Consider the following 17,070-nt stretch of genomic DNA (forward strand, 5'->3'; position numbering starts at 1 on the left):
CACGTGTGCTCGATGCTCCTTATGGCTCAGAGTGGTCCAGCTGGCAGTGAAATATGGGCTGCCAGGGAGGTAGTGGCTGTAGACACAGAGCAGAAGGGCAAAACCTACCCTAAAAGGCCTGATGCAAAGCAGATAATACAAAACCCAATTTAAACGTTGAAGGTTTTCTTATTTTTGTATCCAATAAAAGAATTCCCCAAAGTGTCCAAAATAGAAATAATGTACAAAAAAAAATCTAACAATGACATGCGCCAAAGAAATGCCTTGAAGTGATTATTCTTTGTAAGTCGCTCAATAACCACAGGTCATGTCACCATATTAAACACAAGCTCTCCATGTGTGCCAATGGGTGCTCCCACATGTAATCTCATTAATCAGACAGTGCTGTGATGCAGCCGGTTAGCATTTTCCTAATTAGTGGTGGCTGCTTTGCTTTTCAAAATGAGACAAATGAAAACAGCATGCTGCCTTCAACCCATTAAACTGATAGAAAGCAAAAATATCATTCAAGTGGAGTGCTTTAACAGCTATCAAAAAAATGGATTACAATTATGGATTAAGGATTTCAACCAAGGAGATTTATCACATCCTGAAGGGTACCATTAATCTCAATGTGTTGGAACACGCCCCTGAACACTCACCATGTCACACTTGGTTCCTCTGTGTGACATGGGGGGGAACCAGGGGAATCGTGGTGAAGGAAGTTCTCTCTTTGCTAAATGTGATGCCAGGGAAGGCAGGGATGCTAAGGAATTCCTTGATGGTTGAAGTTCTTTGCAGATACGCAAATACACATGCACACTCGCAAGCAAGCAGGCACACATACACACAAACGCATGCACACACACACCCATACACAAAAACACACACACACACACACACACACACACACACACACACACACACACACACACACACACACACACACACACACACACACACAATGGCAACGCATTCTCTTATCAGTCACTTTGAAGTTGCTGATGGAGAAAAAGATGGCTCAAGTCATTTTCCCCCTGCCTTATCGCACTGAGCTCTCTGTAAACTTTTCTGGAGGGCCTGGCGAGCACAGCTCCCAACACACACCACTCACGGTGCCCACGCAATCGCACTATGCACACTCTCACTCGCCCCACGCTGAGCATCATGGTAATCTATTCCGCTTACTCTCTCCACCCTCTGTGAATTGAGGCGTCTTTTGCTCTACAGATGTAGACTTCAGATCTCTGATTCCCTCACATCCCGTTCCTTTTGATTCACTAGATAATCATTTGTACGTATGCCAAAACCCAGCGCATGCTGCAGCACTTAGTTCCTTTCCAATGTGTAATCTAAGATTGCCTGAGCGGATACATTTCCTGTTAAAAAGACTGTAATGTACCTGATATTAACATTCGTCTGGGAGGGTAGACTTAGAGAATACTTCTCACACCCTGAACGTCTGAGGGCATAAAACAAAATTGCCTTTGTTTTGTTGAACAAAATGTTAAACATTTGTTTTGTCAAACTATCCCTTCTGGGGACACATAAGTCTAAAAAAATACTCTGGTTTACGTATCCGGCTATTGTCTTCACATTTTAAAAACAGAAATGCTATCAACAATTGGCTGTTATGTGTCTACTGTACACATTATTCGATACACACTAAGGTGATGATGCTCGGCCCAAATCAGCTTGCATGTTGATATCGGATAATGGACGTCCCGGTATCGAGCGCTTTGAGGAGACTAGGAATTACTTCTAATGATCAACTCATGCACACACACATTACATCACATCAACCAAAGCACGAGAGAAATAAAATCAGATGAAATGGTTTGTGCAGAGTCTATTACTATTACTACCTATTACTTCTACTTTGCTTTGCAAAAAGTATTACAGGGATGATACATAGGCACATATATACAGTACATGTGATAAACGTGGTAAAATACCAGAAACAGATCAGAATAATGAACCCACCACCTTGGTTAAATGACGTGTTTGTTCCTGACTTCGACTGCAAAGCCACATCACCACTAGATACCAAAAGAGACCTCCAGCAATTATAGAATTGTCCTTCTTTCTTAATTGCTGCAAAGCCTCCACCACCTGGACCTCCCTCCTCCTCCTCCTTGTCCATCATCTGTTAGACTTGTTATTCTTTTCTTCACCTTGGCTGGTGCCTGGTTTTAGCATCGACCTTCCGCTCGGCGGCCTCCAGCGCTTAAGCCGCGCTGTGTGCTGGCTGGCCCTCCGCCAGGAAGCTAACAACCTGCCCGGCCGCGGCCAGGGTGATTCAGAACCCCGCCATCCCCAACAGCTTGATAACTGGAGCTGACAGGGTCAGATACCTTATTCTGCTCTCTCTCCGTCCCCCTGTGTCTCCCGCCCCTGTCTCAGGCTCCATCAAATGGCAGCACTTTCGCCCCCCACCCCCCCCCCCCCCCCGCCTGGCTGAGCGCCAGCGTGACGGCGCTGTGCCGCTCTCTCTCTGACGGCGTCTCAGAGGCATTGATTCAGAAACACTGAAGTTATCGTGTATGTACGTCGTGCTACAAAGAAGAGATGGAATGGATCTGTCCACCTGTGAGACAATGTAGCCCCACCAGGGGCTGGCCCACGGTCAATACGGCCGCTCAGCCCCGCTCAGCTATGCTCGGATGAATAGATGCCGAGTCAAAAGTATTTATTAAAAAATAATGAATTGAATTGAACAGCGTCGCAATTCATGAAGGGATATTGATTCGGTTCATAAAAAAAGAAAAAAAACACCACAGATATCCATTGATCGTTCAAAGTTGTTTACTAGTGTTGAATCAATCATGGGCGAGGTGGCCGACCCCGGACGATATGATACGTACAGCGGGCTGCGGAGGTGTCGGGCATGGTACAGATCGGATCATCCGTGGGCTTCGCGTTGCTAGGCATCATCGCCACTTTCTGCACCACGAGGCAGTGGTGTTTAACTCCCTATAATATGGTGGATTAAATTGCCAACCTCTTAGAAACTAGAACAGTAGTTGGCTTGGCTGTGCATGGGGAACCACACTCCCGGCTTCCCCATAACTACTCCAAACAATGAAGTCGGCATGAGACAAACCGAGGAGCAGCGGTGAAACTGAGTAGCCTGTACTGCCTTTCCATCCACCATCCATTAATTCACCAATCCATCTCTAACCCACAATGGAGAAACCTGCTACACTCCGCTGGTTGTTAGATAAAACTTAGTGGTGTAATGGGCTCAGAAATAGAAAAACTCAGCGTTGTCCATAAAGAGACACGCTTTTGCCTGGCAGGCACATAGACAGAATACATAACGCATACATACATATGCACACCTTGGCGAACAGACAAAAGCCACGCACACAAAAGGTGTTTCTGCTGTGGTATCACTGGCGTAATGTATGTAAAGTGAGCCATCTCGGAGTAGCGATCACCAGTCAGCCTGGGAAACAATTGGGGCAACTGCCCCTGTCAAGGAATGTCCCCAACGAGACAGAAGATGATGTGAACAGTCATCATTGTCTCTGGGAAACTGCGTTGTTGCAGCAGCCGCTAATGAATAACAGCGGGCATGTATAGAATATTCACCCTCAAAAGAGCGCAGATTCCATTCTTGTCAGCGGCTTTACTGACAGTCTGACTGTAGTATGCAATGTTATACAAGGGGTCTAACCGCTGGGCTTGTAGAAAGACTGCTCTGAACAAGTCTGCTTTGCATTGTATCTGAAACCTGTAATATATATATATATATATATATATATATATAGAGAGAGAGAGGGAGAGAGAGAGAGAGAGAGAGAGAGAGAGAGAGAGAGAGAGAGAGAGAGGGAGAGAGAGGGAGGTTTGGAGGTGTGGCAGGAGAAGAACGATTAGCCAGAGGAAAATAAGTATGGGATTGTTTATGAATATGTTAGAAGTACAGTTCTTCCGACACGTCGGAATTGCTATTTTGGTTTGACATGGTTTCAACAATTTATGGATTGTACCTCACAACCTCTCGATTGGAACAATTCAAAAGTGCGGCTGGCTCAGTTTGCATGACTTATAAGTACATAAGGATAACTGTCTTTCTTACAACAGAACTTTTCAAGTTATGTTTTAAGTTACAAGTTTGGTAATTCCAAAATAAAAAACAGCCCAGAGGTACCAGGCATTGGTTTTGGCTGACCCTGCAGACGGCGGACTGGACCTTACCTCTATCCGGTGTGGCGGGGTGCTCTATAAAGAATTAACATGAAGACCAATTGCAGAGACTGGGAGACAGAGAGGTAACAGTGATGGCCTGCCGGCTGGTTGCACAGACCTGGAGGAGAGAATGCAAAATAATACTATAAGTCAGGTAAAACAGTGGTTTTCTTAGACAAATGCACTGTTTAACTAACATTTACCTGCCTTAGTTCACCCACTTGGCTACAGCAACAACATTAAATCACAGTAAAGTACCTCATTTTATGTGTGAAGTAGTTAATTGTGTCACAAGTTCATTAAATAAGTACATAGACAAGTGTATGAGGGCTTCAGCACAGTATGGTACTGTTATTTACCAGACAGATATCCACCACACCACCTCACCACTACCCATAGTCTCCTCACCAACACCCATAGTCCCCCCATCACCACCCATAATACTACCCACCACCCCACACCCATGCATGCATACACAAGCAAACACACACTCACGGACACCCACACAAACACGCACAGACAAACACACACACACACACACACACACACACACACACACACACACACACACACACACACACACACACACACACACACACACACACACACACACACACACACACAAACACACACAATCACACAGTACAGGACATACATATTTTGGCAGCCAGGGCTCAGGCAGCTGAGCTAACAAGCTGCAGGTTATTAGGTTAGCATCCCTTCCATCAGAGGCAGGCCAAGGGGCGTCTCCTCGCTAAGACACCAAACAGCAATATGCCACAACAGTGGGATAGCTAATCATTAGCGGCTAGCTGAATGTAGTGTTTTGCCCACAAGCTTCATTGTGCTCAGATTACCGACCGCTACTTGGAGTAACAATGTTGAATCTACTGTAAGACTTGTCATTTCTTGTAAAGAATGCCCTGGAAATATCATTTCCGAATGAAATTGTCTGCGCACAGACCAATAAGACTGACACATTGCACTGAATTACAAAGGTATTTTCAATTCCAAGTGGTAAGCATCATGTTTAAACGGATAGAGACAGATGAGCAAGCAATACTAAAAGGTGAATTTGTTGCATTGGTAAATTCATTCCCACCAGCAAATTTCCATTTCACCTAAATAATGCTTAATCAGGTCATGTCCATTAGTCCATGAATCAAGTTAAAATCTTGCAAGCAGTTAGCAGGGAACAAAAGAACAAGACTTCCTTGTCGAAGATGTATATTCATGTTTGGAATGTTCTGAAAGTTTTCATAATTAGGAATAAACATAATAATACATTGCTATCATTTGGATTTTGGTAAATTTTTCAAGGTTTAAAACAAAACAAAAACGTTCAAGGTATGTAGGATCGATCCAAATAGACCTTTGGATCTTTGGTTAGGCTAGCCCTATGTCAAAAATTGCCAAAATACCAAGTTTCAGAAGTTACCACAATATCATAAATCTTTCTCAACAAATAATAAACCTAAAAGGCCACACCTTAATTGGTGTGGAAAGATTTGTTATACAATTACTTCTTAACAGTTTTTTGTTCAGCCAATGGGCTCCATGCAGTGATCCCACGTGATATTTTTTGCATAATTAAACATATTGTTATTAACAAATTGAACCTCTTTAGAAATTAAAAGGAAAAACAACAATTAGTTGATAAGAAGGTGATTCAGCAGGGAAAGACATGCAGGGCCCTATTTTAACGGTCTGAAACGCAAGTGAGAAGCGCCAAGCGCAAGTAGCTTTGTGGGCGGTTCTATGGCGATGTTGCTATTTTACCGCCGCATAAATGATGACTCTTGTGCCCGGCGCAAATCTAAAAAGGGTTGGTCTGAAGTAGCCTAATTTCCCGTAGGTGTGGTTTGGGCGTAACGTGCAATAAACCAATGAGATCACCATCTCCCATCCCCTTTAAGAGCCATGAGCGCATTTTAATCTGACGAGTTTATATTTTACAGTTTCCGATGAGACAGATGCATGACCACATGAATTTCAAACTTCAAATGGCTCAGTTTATGGCCAAATAATATGGCCCTTATTCACAAATGGAATAGTGTTTTCTTCCACCAGAGTCCTTAAATAAATTTCAGCAAAGAAAACATAACACACACATGATATGCGGTAACTGTGGTTCTGTTTAATGACGCAATACATTAACAAACATTGTTTCTTACCAGTATTGTATGTATTATCATTATCGACTTGTGTTTCTAAAATGCATGTGTCCCCCCGTTAATATACATTGCCATGGACTGTATTATGCGTTACGTGTTTAGTTTGCGTGTGTTTAAACAGATGGATGCACACACTCGCGCCCGCATCATTAATTATTTTACACAAACACTCACGCACGCCCGCCCGCATTCGTTCATTCTTTTAAACACAAACTCGCGGTAAATCAATGTTATCTCACAATCAAATACTCATCAATCCTAAAAGTTATGGGCTTGTACACGATGTCTGTGTCAAGAAAATATGTGTTCTCTGTACAATGTTTACAGATGCATTGATTTAAAAGTACAACTTATTACCGCTGTATCAGCTGTTCTTTTCAAATAATTTACCAAGAATGTGTGACTAGGTAGATGAGAGAATCAAAGTGTATGCGCGATGTGCACAAGCAACATTATGCATGCACCCTTAAAATAGAATCTGAACTGAATTGCGCCACTGACTTTTGTGGCGCAATTGTTTTCTGAAACTGCAAAATAGCACCAGGGAACGTTTGCGCCAGAACAAGCCTCCTCCTTTCGCCAAACTGCCCCTTGGGGCGCAAGATCATTCCCTAATTTACTGACGCGTGGCAGTGGAGGGAAAAGAACGCTCTGCACCAGTTGCAAACTAGCAACGACACATGCGTCAGTGTTGAAAGTAAATTGCGCCGGATGCAAGATAGGGCCCGCAGTGTGAATGTACTTAACTAACTTAACTTAACTAACCCTAACCCTTTTCTGCAATTCAGTGTTACTGGGTAGCTGCAGTGTATTCAGAAGACATGCCCTGGTTTATAGATGTTATATAGCACTTCAGTCTCACTGTTATAGTCATTCGCCTTGAGTTTCATTAAAATAATAGGCCTACTGCATTTTATACATTTGTTTGTCTTTGAGGCCGTTGCAGGCGGCGTTTAGATTGTCCACAGGCCGGCTCTGGCCCTGGGGCCAGATGTTGTCCATGTCTGGTCTAGAGTTATCATTTTAAAGATCTTATAACATCATACAAACATTAATGCAATCCAATAAAGCGAACGAATAATCAGATTGCTTCGCTGAATGTAACTAATAAATCATGGTGCCTCTCTGGTTTGCTTTGTAAGATGGTTAGATATTGTGTAATTAACTGCTATGGATGTGTGTTGGTTTTGTGTGAAAGAGATAGTGTGTGTATGCGATGTGTGTGTATTTGAGTTTTTTGTATTTAGTTGTATCTGTTTGAATGCGTGTTTGTTTCAAGCGTGTATGTGTGTTTGTTTGAGTTTGTGTGTGTGTGTTTGTTTTAGAGTGTTTATGTGTGTGTATGAGATAGAGAGTTTGCTTGTTTGAGTGTTTGTGTTCTTGTGTGTGCATGTGTGGGTATGTTTTAGAGAGGTTGTGTGTGTATGTTTGAGAAAGAGTTTGTGTTCCAGTACGTAGGGTAAGTGTGCATGTGTTCATGAAGCAACGATTAATTTACATTCCTACAAATAGCCCTCAAATCTATGCTGCATATTCTCTTGACGTACGGTGCTTTCAAGTACACCATCGCTGAACCGTCCAGTCCCCTGCAGAACACCTTGCCTCGCTATCGATCTCCTCTTACCAAAAACTGTTATGTTCTCCTCTTTTCTCTTAAAACCCACCTCCCCCCCAGCTAGCTTCAGTACAATTAGAAAGACATCATTATGTCAACCTTCCCTCATTACACACCCAGACGCCATCCTACACTCTTCAAGCTAGCGGAAGTTTAGCTACGCAAATGTACATCCACCCGAACCAGAGTCTCAGTCTAACGCATACACGGCTCCCCCAGCTGTAAGCACGTCATATGCTTTGAAAGGTGCGCTGACATACACAAAAAGAACATTGTGTAACTACACAATGTTGGCTTTTTGTGTTGTGCACCCTGGATTTGTACTCGCACAAGAGAAAGTAGTGGATCCCAGTTTCCAATAGAGCTGCCTTGAGCAGAACTATGTCTCTCGGCTGTTGTAATAATACTGCTAGTCCCCTTTTGAAAGTGCCTTTTTTTCTCATGCCCTCTCCTTCAACCCAACCTTGCAACTGTTAATCCCACAGCCCACTAATCAGTAGGGTTGAGGACCAATGGAGGATGCAGGGTTCCCGTGATGACCTGTGCAGTGCACGAATATAAAGATTGCAGAGATTATAGGATGGAGTGCTACTGCAATTAATTGAAGTGAAAATACTTGAAAAAATTAAATCCGGCTGTACATATTGTGTAGAATCGCTCCTGCAGCAGCCAGAATACAGCTCAGTAACAATAAGGGTCTCATTGGTTAGTGCGGAAGTTTGTGTGTATGTGTGTGTGTGTGTGTGTGTGTGTGTGTGTGTGTGTGTGTGTGTGTGTGTGTGTGTGTGTGTGTGTGTGTGTGTGTTGTAGGCCAAGCACTCTCCCACCTTCTGCAAACACAGACAAACACACAGAAACACACACACACACACAAACAAGTGTGCACATGCAACCATTTCTCTTGTGTGCTGTTACAGAATTCCTACAAACATCTGCGCAAAACAGAAAAACAATCAGAAAGAAAACAAGACCGACAAACAGTCAACAAACAGACACACACAACAACACAAACCACACAGCCCCCACTGTCTGGAGGATTAGAGATTAGGAGACAAAACAGGATGAATCCAGAGGAACACACCACCACGGAGATGCTGCTCATGACATGGCCACTGTCATGCAGCTACAAACATCAGTTCTACACTTCAGCAATGTCAATTAAAAGCACTCTGAGAGGAAATGCCTTTTCAATATGTTATCTGGCCACAAACTTTTGCTTCTCTAATAAAATTATTGTCTGTAGAGAATCCAAACAATATAACAATCGTGCCAAAATAAATAGCCATGTTGCACAAATGTGTAATTTTCTCATTATGTGGCACTGAAATGGCACATTTATAGGGAATTGTAAATTGTGACAGTTAGCGCTGAAATAACGGTGGCCTCAGTGTCATGCCTGATTTGATCATCTTCCTTCCAGTTTCCCTATACTTAGTTAAAATTCATTCTCTCTGTCTGTGGCAGCAGCACAGAATTTGAGGACTGTTGTCAATTATTTGGAAGAACTACAACCTTTCAGAACAACCACTTTGGCATTTTTGAATTTATTTTGACATATATTGATCTCTGTGCATGTGTTTAATACATACATGTCTAAAATTAAGATATCTAACAGCAAACTTTCCTGCATATTAAAGGTATTCTTCACCAATTATTACACGGTTCTGTCTCCCCATCTAAGTAGATTTCCAGATCAAGGTTGGATGCCATGTTTGAGTCATTTTCTGTTAAATATTAAATATTTTGAATAGTCCTAATATCATGAAATTATGTAACAGAGAGGGCTATGCAAAATCTGGCATCAGAATGAATTAGTCAATGTTTCAAGTCAAGGAAACTATTTGTGCAATAAACCATGTTTCCATGGTTGTACAGGGTTCCAGGTTATATCTGTTTGTATATCTATAGTTTGGAGTTTTGTACTTTTTGAAAGTATTTTAAATTCATGGGGTCTGTATCTGTTGAAAGTCTTTTAAGTCAAGGGAGTTTTGTATTCGATTAAAGGCTGTGTTGCTGCAATTTGCTTGTTGGTAATAAAGATTTAAACTGTTATTCATTGTATTTAATGTTGTTAGGTATCATGAAACAGAATGTAATAAAAAAAACTAGGTACTATTTTAGCGGTTTGCGATTGATTCTCATTTCCCCCAGAATGCATTGCATGACGTCACGTTGGGGAGACACGGACCAAAGCCGCATCGAGACCCGTGAGAGTAGAGACTAGTAAAAGAGTGTTCAGCAGATTATACAGATACATAGATTAATACATTAGTATACGCTACACGTGAACCTCCTAAAATGGCACAATTTAATTGGTTCGCTATCTCAGGAAATTGGGCAATATCCCATGATTGAGATTTCAAACTCTGGATATTTTTTTCATCACAAAATGTCCGCTAATAAAAATAAACAAACCGCTAAGAAAAGAAAAATCCCGGCAAAAAGTGTTATCTTTATTTTTGGAGTGTTCACGTGTAGTATATATTAAGACAATTATTCACCTCAGGCTCAGGTCAATACTACACTATTCACTTTGCCTTCGGCGAATAATTGTTAATTAATAGCCTAGACAGATAGATAGCCTGGTCAAGTCTTTATTAATGCCAAATGACACAAATCGTGGGAATTCATTTAGGTGATTCGGCTCACACAGGACAGTAGCCTACAAGACCGAACAAGGGGAACAACAAGTCTGACTGGACATGCACAAAATACAGCACATTAAAACTAGACACATGCCTAGATAGATAGATAGACAGATAGACTGATAGATAGATAAATATGTTCTATCCTTTGCCAATCGGAGCCAGCCAGTCCTGTGCACGTATGCAAATTAGCCATGTGCGCCAAACAGAAGAAAGATGTAATGTTGAGAAGTCATAGGCCTACTAAAACCCAAGCCCCTAGGACCAGTGCATACTTCCGCAATCCACTAGTGCTCAGCGGCCAAGCCTGGTATTGCAGCTGTTTAAGCGGGCTGTGGACGGGTCCCTCGATTGAAAGGGCCTAGAGGTAGATATCTCTGTTCACTCCAATACAAGTGGGGAACTTATAATTATCTTTACACCATGTACTAATAAAATGTAAGTTTTCTCTTTTCAAGACGCCACCTCAAGCATTTTATTAGCCGTTTTATGCTATTATTTTGCTGCTGGAGAAGGAAGGGTGGGTGGCTGAAAGGAGTCGTAGTGAAACAAATGTTGTTTCGGCCTGGCATCCGAGAGGGCCTAGTGCACGGCTCCGTTAACTTCTCGTGTCCGAGGTTTTTCCTTTCACTTATCATGAATAACGTTGATGGTCTTTACGTACTGTGGTGACTTTTTATCACTAAAAGTGTTTTAGTGATAAAGGGATTTTTAGACTGCTACAGCTGCTGCTCAATAATTCTGACGTTCCTTTACTTGCAATCATTGTGATTCAACATTATTGATCCATTTATTCAAAAGATCCAAAGACAAAGAACGGGTGCTTTAGGGTATCATTTTTATAATATTGTTAATAGTCTAATAAACATTTCAGTAGCTTCGGCATTACATTTTTCGTTTGCTTGTTTAGCTATGCATGAATGTTAACAAAGTTGGTGTATTGCAATTATTTATGTGGGTAGGCTCCCCAACTTCGTTGCTGGTTGATATGAAACCATTTATTTGTATATAAATTATTGATTGCATTTTTCGTAAATAGTTAGGTGGAAGGAATTTGTTTTGTTAAGCAATAACATTGAACTGTATGTTTTTCTAGGCCTCCATAGGCTACTTTTACTATGTTGTTTGTGTCATGTTATATGGAGCAATCTTTCATATTTATGAAGTTAACTTATACTTCCATGGTCGGTAAACAATGCGACTGCGCTCGCTCAGACCTCTCGCTTATGATGCTACAATGCTAACAATGCTAGAAACATGGACCTATTATAGAATAGAAAATAGGCTAGTAAACGAGAATATTTCTGCATCCGGTACGCCATGAACTAGGACATGACTAGGCTCCCATGATGCAGAAGCAAATCTCTCCTTGATGTTGCCCTGCGCCATTGAGCAGTTTTCATAGGAATGAATAGGCGGCCATGTTTTAGTCCGCTGTCCTTTCTTTAATAGGTCCATGCTAAAAACGGATAGCAAGCGAAAGCTAAACCAGAGTGTATCACTCACACACTTTGACAATAAAACAGATTGTTTTGCATAAGATGAGTGTGTGCGACTGTGCGTTTGTCCTTTCCGGCTTCGGCATACTTCATGGTTATGAAGGCCAGTGTTGTGCCTGAACGAGTTCATTGAACGATAGTTCATGAACTCGTTCATATTTTGGGTTAACGTGAACTGAACGTACTGTATTACTGCCTGATGAACATTACTGTAAACTTGTTCATTCTGGTGTCTGTGAAAGGCATGCTCACTCGGTTTAACTTTGTTCAATAGGGGGTTTATTTGTTTATCAACACGACGGATGCGCGCGCAGAATGATCGCAAAAATAACATTTGTTTAACCGGTTGCCATGGTTATCTCTGTGTGGTTAATTTGCAGTTGCGGTGTTGTCAGCTTACTGTTACATTAAACTGTAATCAGAAAACTTGGTTATATGCTATAGACCCTATAGTATCTGTGGTATAAAGGCTGGGATGAATTTCAAATGATATATATGTATACTTTATGTTGAAAGTATAGACCATCGCGATTCCCATTGAAATGATTGGGGCGGTGATTATTCTACAAAACTAGAGCTGGTAAATTGTGAAAAATGAATTAAACTGTAATTAGACAAAGCGGTTATATCCTATAGACCCTAGAGTATCTGTGGTATAAAGGCTGGGACGAATATCTAATTATAAATATGTACAATCCATAACGTTAGCTCTGTTTACGTTTGGTTGTAGTCTTTTCACTCGGTTCTCCGCCTCAACAGTAGGGCTAGAACCGAGCCAAAAGACTACAACCAATCGTGAACACCCCCCCTTTCCGTTTCCGGCCAACGAGCAATGAGTCTTTTAACAGAAATCAATGGGATTTACAAAATGCGCTAAATGCGCAATAAAACACGGTACAAACTGTATTTCGCTACAATACTTGATTCAACCACTCTATTTCATCCTAGACAAACCAGAAAGGGGGATCAATGTTCAAAATACCGGAGAAAAATAATAGCTCACAGCAACATATTGAAAAAAAGAACTATGAACTAGTTAATTTTGAATTATGAACATTTAACTGAACTAGTTCATTTTAAAATTTTGTGAACTGAACTTTGAACAAGTTCACGTAAAAAGTGAACTTTCCCAACACTGATAAAGGCCTTGTGGTTGGTTGTGGTAAAGACCCATTCACACCCTACGGTAAATACGAACACGGACCATTTCCTCCGGTTCCGGGGGCGTTTCGTCCGTCAATGGGTCCGTCGCCTCTGAGCTTACGAATCCGGAGTGCTCCGGGAGAAACGGAGCAATACCACCGGAAATCTAGGCGGCAGTATAGAGCATATGTATATATTTGTATTTAACGTTTTATACGTATATTATACTATATACCTGACCTTTTTATTTTATTGTTCCCCTGCTTTGGCAATGAGTTGTAACTGGTCATTTAACTACATTTTGAGGAGATAATCTGCGGGTTGGTGAGGGGTGTCTGTTCATTGACTAGCTCCAGTGCTCGCCGCTGCATTGCTGAATGATAACTACTCTCCACTCATTCTCCTCTGACCATGCATTTAATTGGCTTTGACGGCCATCAGTTCTCGGCAATTCCTCATTCGCCCTCTCACGTCTCGAAATTATACGGCTGTGGGCCATCATACATGTTATTCGTGGTTCTTGCCTTCTCTTAGACGCCATAGTTCTAGTACTAGGCTGAGGCTACCTTCCACCATGTCTCCCCAACGTGACGTCATCGCCGAATGGCGCTTGAAAACACCCGTTACTACCAAAAACGAGAAAAACTGGACATTAACACCATTTTGGAGACATTTTATGAATGATATACATATTTTGAGTGCTTTATGTACCCATTAATCAAAACTTTCGGTTAACCTACAAAACTGCAACCCTGCCATTTGTATTTGTAAGTCATGGGGGTTTGTATTTCTTGAAAGTCGTTTAAGTCATGGGGTTTTTGTAACTGTTGAAGGTTGTGGGAGTGTGTGTGGATGCAGCCTCATCCGGCCGACTCTGAACCGACTCTGGGTCTGGGTGAGGCTGCACACCTATTGCATGTGGAATAATCAGCGGTTCGGGCTGCCATCGCCACACATACCCAGGAAGAGTTCTCCTGGATAGGAACAGTGAACACCAGGCCATGTATCTTTATCAAGAAACCTTTACAATAAACAATGTCCTTCAGCACCACCACCCTAACTCCTCTGTCTGGCTGAACCCAATAAAAGTCACCTAGGTGGGGTGTGGAAACCACCCAGGTAGTGGGTAGCACGGGCATTGCTATAAAAATATTTTAAGTTATTGGGGCTTCATAGCAGCCATCTTTGTTCCGTCTGGCTTCTGATCTATAGCTGGATGGGGAACTGACTCAGGAATTCTGAATTCAGTTCCCTAACTTCTTCCCCATGAAAGGGCACTACAATGAACACCTGGCCCTATCTCAAAGCTGGGACATTTTCATTAAATACATTAATGGAGGTTCAATAGGTTACATCCATCTATGCAATACAGTTTTTCTATTAAAGAAAATAACTAATCAGAGGTTTCAGAGGGGGATGTTTTTCAAAGGTTGCAGGTAAACATTGTTATATATATATGCTACAAAACAGGATATGTTGAGTTTGGTGGGGAAGGCTTTACTTGCGCACCACAATGGACTACTAGCAATAACAACATTACGTAAAGCGATGGATGTTTGATTTATTTTTACTCTGCAAGGCTAGAAAATAGAAATGTGTTAAGATAGAAGGAAACAGTCAGTGGTAGCCGGAGACAGCACTTCAATAAAGTAATGCTCCCATCGCCTCATAAGTCTAGGAGACATTCAGGATTCAGTCCATCATTGGTTAAATGCTTCAGTCGGACCCATCTTATTAAAATAGCGGCAGTGAAATTTTGATTGCCTGCGATTTAAGGGCGGACTCTGGAGGGGCTTGCTTGGTCTTCCGTGTGGGTGTCTGCCTGCGTGTGTGTATATGCTAATGTGTGTGTTTACGTGTGTATGCGTGTGTGTGCCTGTCTGTGTGTGTATATGCTTGTTTGTATGTGTTTGTGTGTTTATGCGGGTTTGTGTGTGTGCCTGTCTGTCGGGTTTGTGTGTGTGTGTGTGTGTGTAAGAGCTGTCCGTCAATGGGCTTGCATATTGGTTTGTATATTTGTGTTGAGTAGCGAGGGAAGTAAGGGACATAAGCTTGATTGGGGCTGTCGGTCAGCCCGTCCTCGTCTAAAGGCCGTCATTACCCATTGGAGCGCAGTAATCATGACAGACAGCTGCCAGGAGCCAGACACGGAAGACCAAGCAAGCCCCTCCAGAGTCCGCCCTCCACCCACCTCCTCATCCTCCTGTCTCCTCAGGCTCTCATCCCATCACTTTGATTCATTTGATAAGATGAGTGGAAAGATATATTTTGGGAAATATGCTATTGAGCAAGTGCAAGTTTCTAGGGCTCATTCGGGGTCTTCTCTGTACAGGTATGATTTCAAAGGGCTTCCCATGGGCCCACATACAGATGTGATTTGACACCACCCTCCTGAGGTATCAAATCATAATGAACATTGAAACACACTAAGCTCTAATAAAAAAGAACAGGCTGAAAATAGACATGAAATCTGCACATTTAATGTCATCAGATTAAAAATCAGAGATTAAAAATCATCTTAAACAGCAGCTCTGAATCACTACAAATGCAAATCAAATGAGGAGACCACAAGTCACCTTGAAGGAATGAAAGGATTCAATGTTTCTACCAGTGTTGAAGGGGTGATATCATGCTTTTTTGACTTTTTCCTTTGCTTTATTTATATGACGTATGCATAAATGTTATACGATAAACTAGAAACATCTCAGGCCGGGCCAGGGGGGGTTTTCGGGCCACCGAGAACGCCCCTCAATAAGTGAATGTAACAGCTTGTTTGCGCTCAAACTTTAATTCCATAACAGTGTGACGTCAGACTGTGCAGTGGGTGATGCTGAAGTGAAGAAGTCGCGCCTCTCGGTTACCCGCAATGGTTACTTTCCCTCTGTCTCTCTTTATTAAGCCATCCATTAATGGCTTTAACATTCTTTCATTTTTTCTTCACTCTCCACTCACTGTTTGACTTTCTTCAATTGCCTACAACTTGTTCCCAATTGCAGTGCATCTTTCATTTGCCTTTCATTTGCCCTGTCTCTGGCCCTCTCCAGTAATGCAAGGTCAAGCAGATCTCAGGCCAGTGGTATTGGATCTAATGTAAGTCCAAGCAGATCTCTGGTCAGTGGTAATGGATCTAATGTAAGTCCAAAACAGATCTCAGGCCAGTGGTAGTGGATCTAATGTAAGTCAAAACAGATCTCAGGCCAGTGGTGGTGGATGTAATGTAAATCCATGCTTATTATTGTTGGTGTGTAGAGTCCCAGGCCAGGACCCCAGATGTGTACCTGACAGAAACATGATCCATAATGTATTCATGCCTTCTTCCTCCACCCCGGCTACCCCACAGCAGCACACTAAACTAATAACCAATTAACTGTTTAGATCCCTCTCTCTTTCTCGCGCCCTCTCTACCTCACACAAACACATCTCGCTCTTTGGTTATAATGTCTCTTTTTTTTCTACAGTAGTTCCTTCATGCCCTTGTCATATTCTCATTTTTTATCATCAATACTAATCCTATCCCTATCTTTCTCTATGCCTTTGTATCTACATTATATATATATATATATATATATATATATATATATATATATATATACATATATATACATATATATTTGGACCTCTTTCTCTCTCCACCAGTGTGTGTGTGTGTGTGTGTGTGTGTGTGTGTGTGTGTGTGTGTGTGTGTGTGTGTGTGTGTGTGTGTGAGAACATTGTACTTAAATATAAATGTTAAGCTATAAATTGGACACATTCTACGTTTCAAAATGTTTCCATTTAAACTCTGTAAAATAGGTAACAGTTGGAGAATACACCCAGACTAGGGC

At 41.8% G+C, this 17,070-nt stretch overlaps 1 protein-coding gene and 1 long non-coding RNA gene across 5 annotated transcripts in view; both read right to left on the reverse strand.

Annotated features, from left to right (window-relative positions):
* LOC132473984 (uncharacterized) overlaps window positions 1–13,227 on the reverse strand; it is a 397,093-nt gene extending 383,866 nt beyond the window's left edge. Inside the window, exon 1 of the long non-coding RNA XR_009529535.1 lies at window positions 12,950–13,227. This is a non-coding gene — a long non-coding RNA (uncharacterized LOC132473984). The remainder of the gene's footprint in view (window positions 1–12,949) is intronic.
* LOC132473982 (leucine-rich repeat and fibronectin type III domain-containing protein 1-like protein) overlaps window positions 1–17,070 on the reverse strand; it is a 163,975-nt gene that overhangs the window by 83,083 nt on the left and 63,822 nt on the right. For all 4 annotated transcript variants that reach the window (XM_060074385.1, XM_060074384.1, XM_060074387.1 and 1 more), the window contains one exon: window positions 4,180–4,288. The gene's annotated coding sequence lies outside the window, so the exon portion shown is untranslated. The remainder of the gene's footprint in view (window positions 1–4,179; window positions 4,289–17,070) is intronic.

This window comes from Gadus macrocephalus, chromosome 16 (assembly GCF_031168955.1).
Source record: "Gadus macrocephalus chromosome 16, ASM3116895v1".
NCBI classification, from domain to species: Eukaryota; Metazoa; Chordata; class Actinopteri; order Gadiformes; family Gadidae; genus Gadus; species Gadus macrocephalus.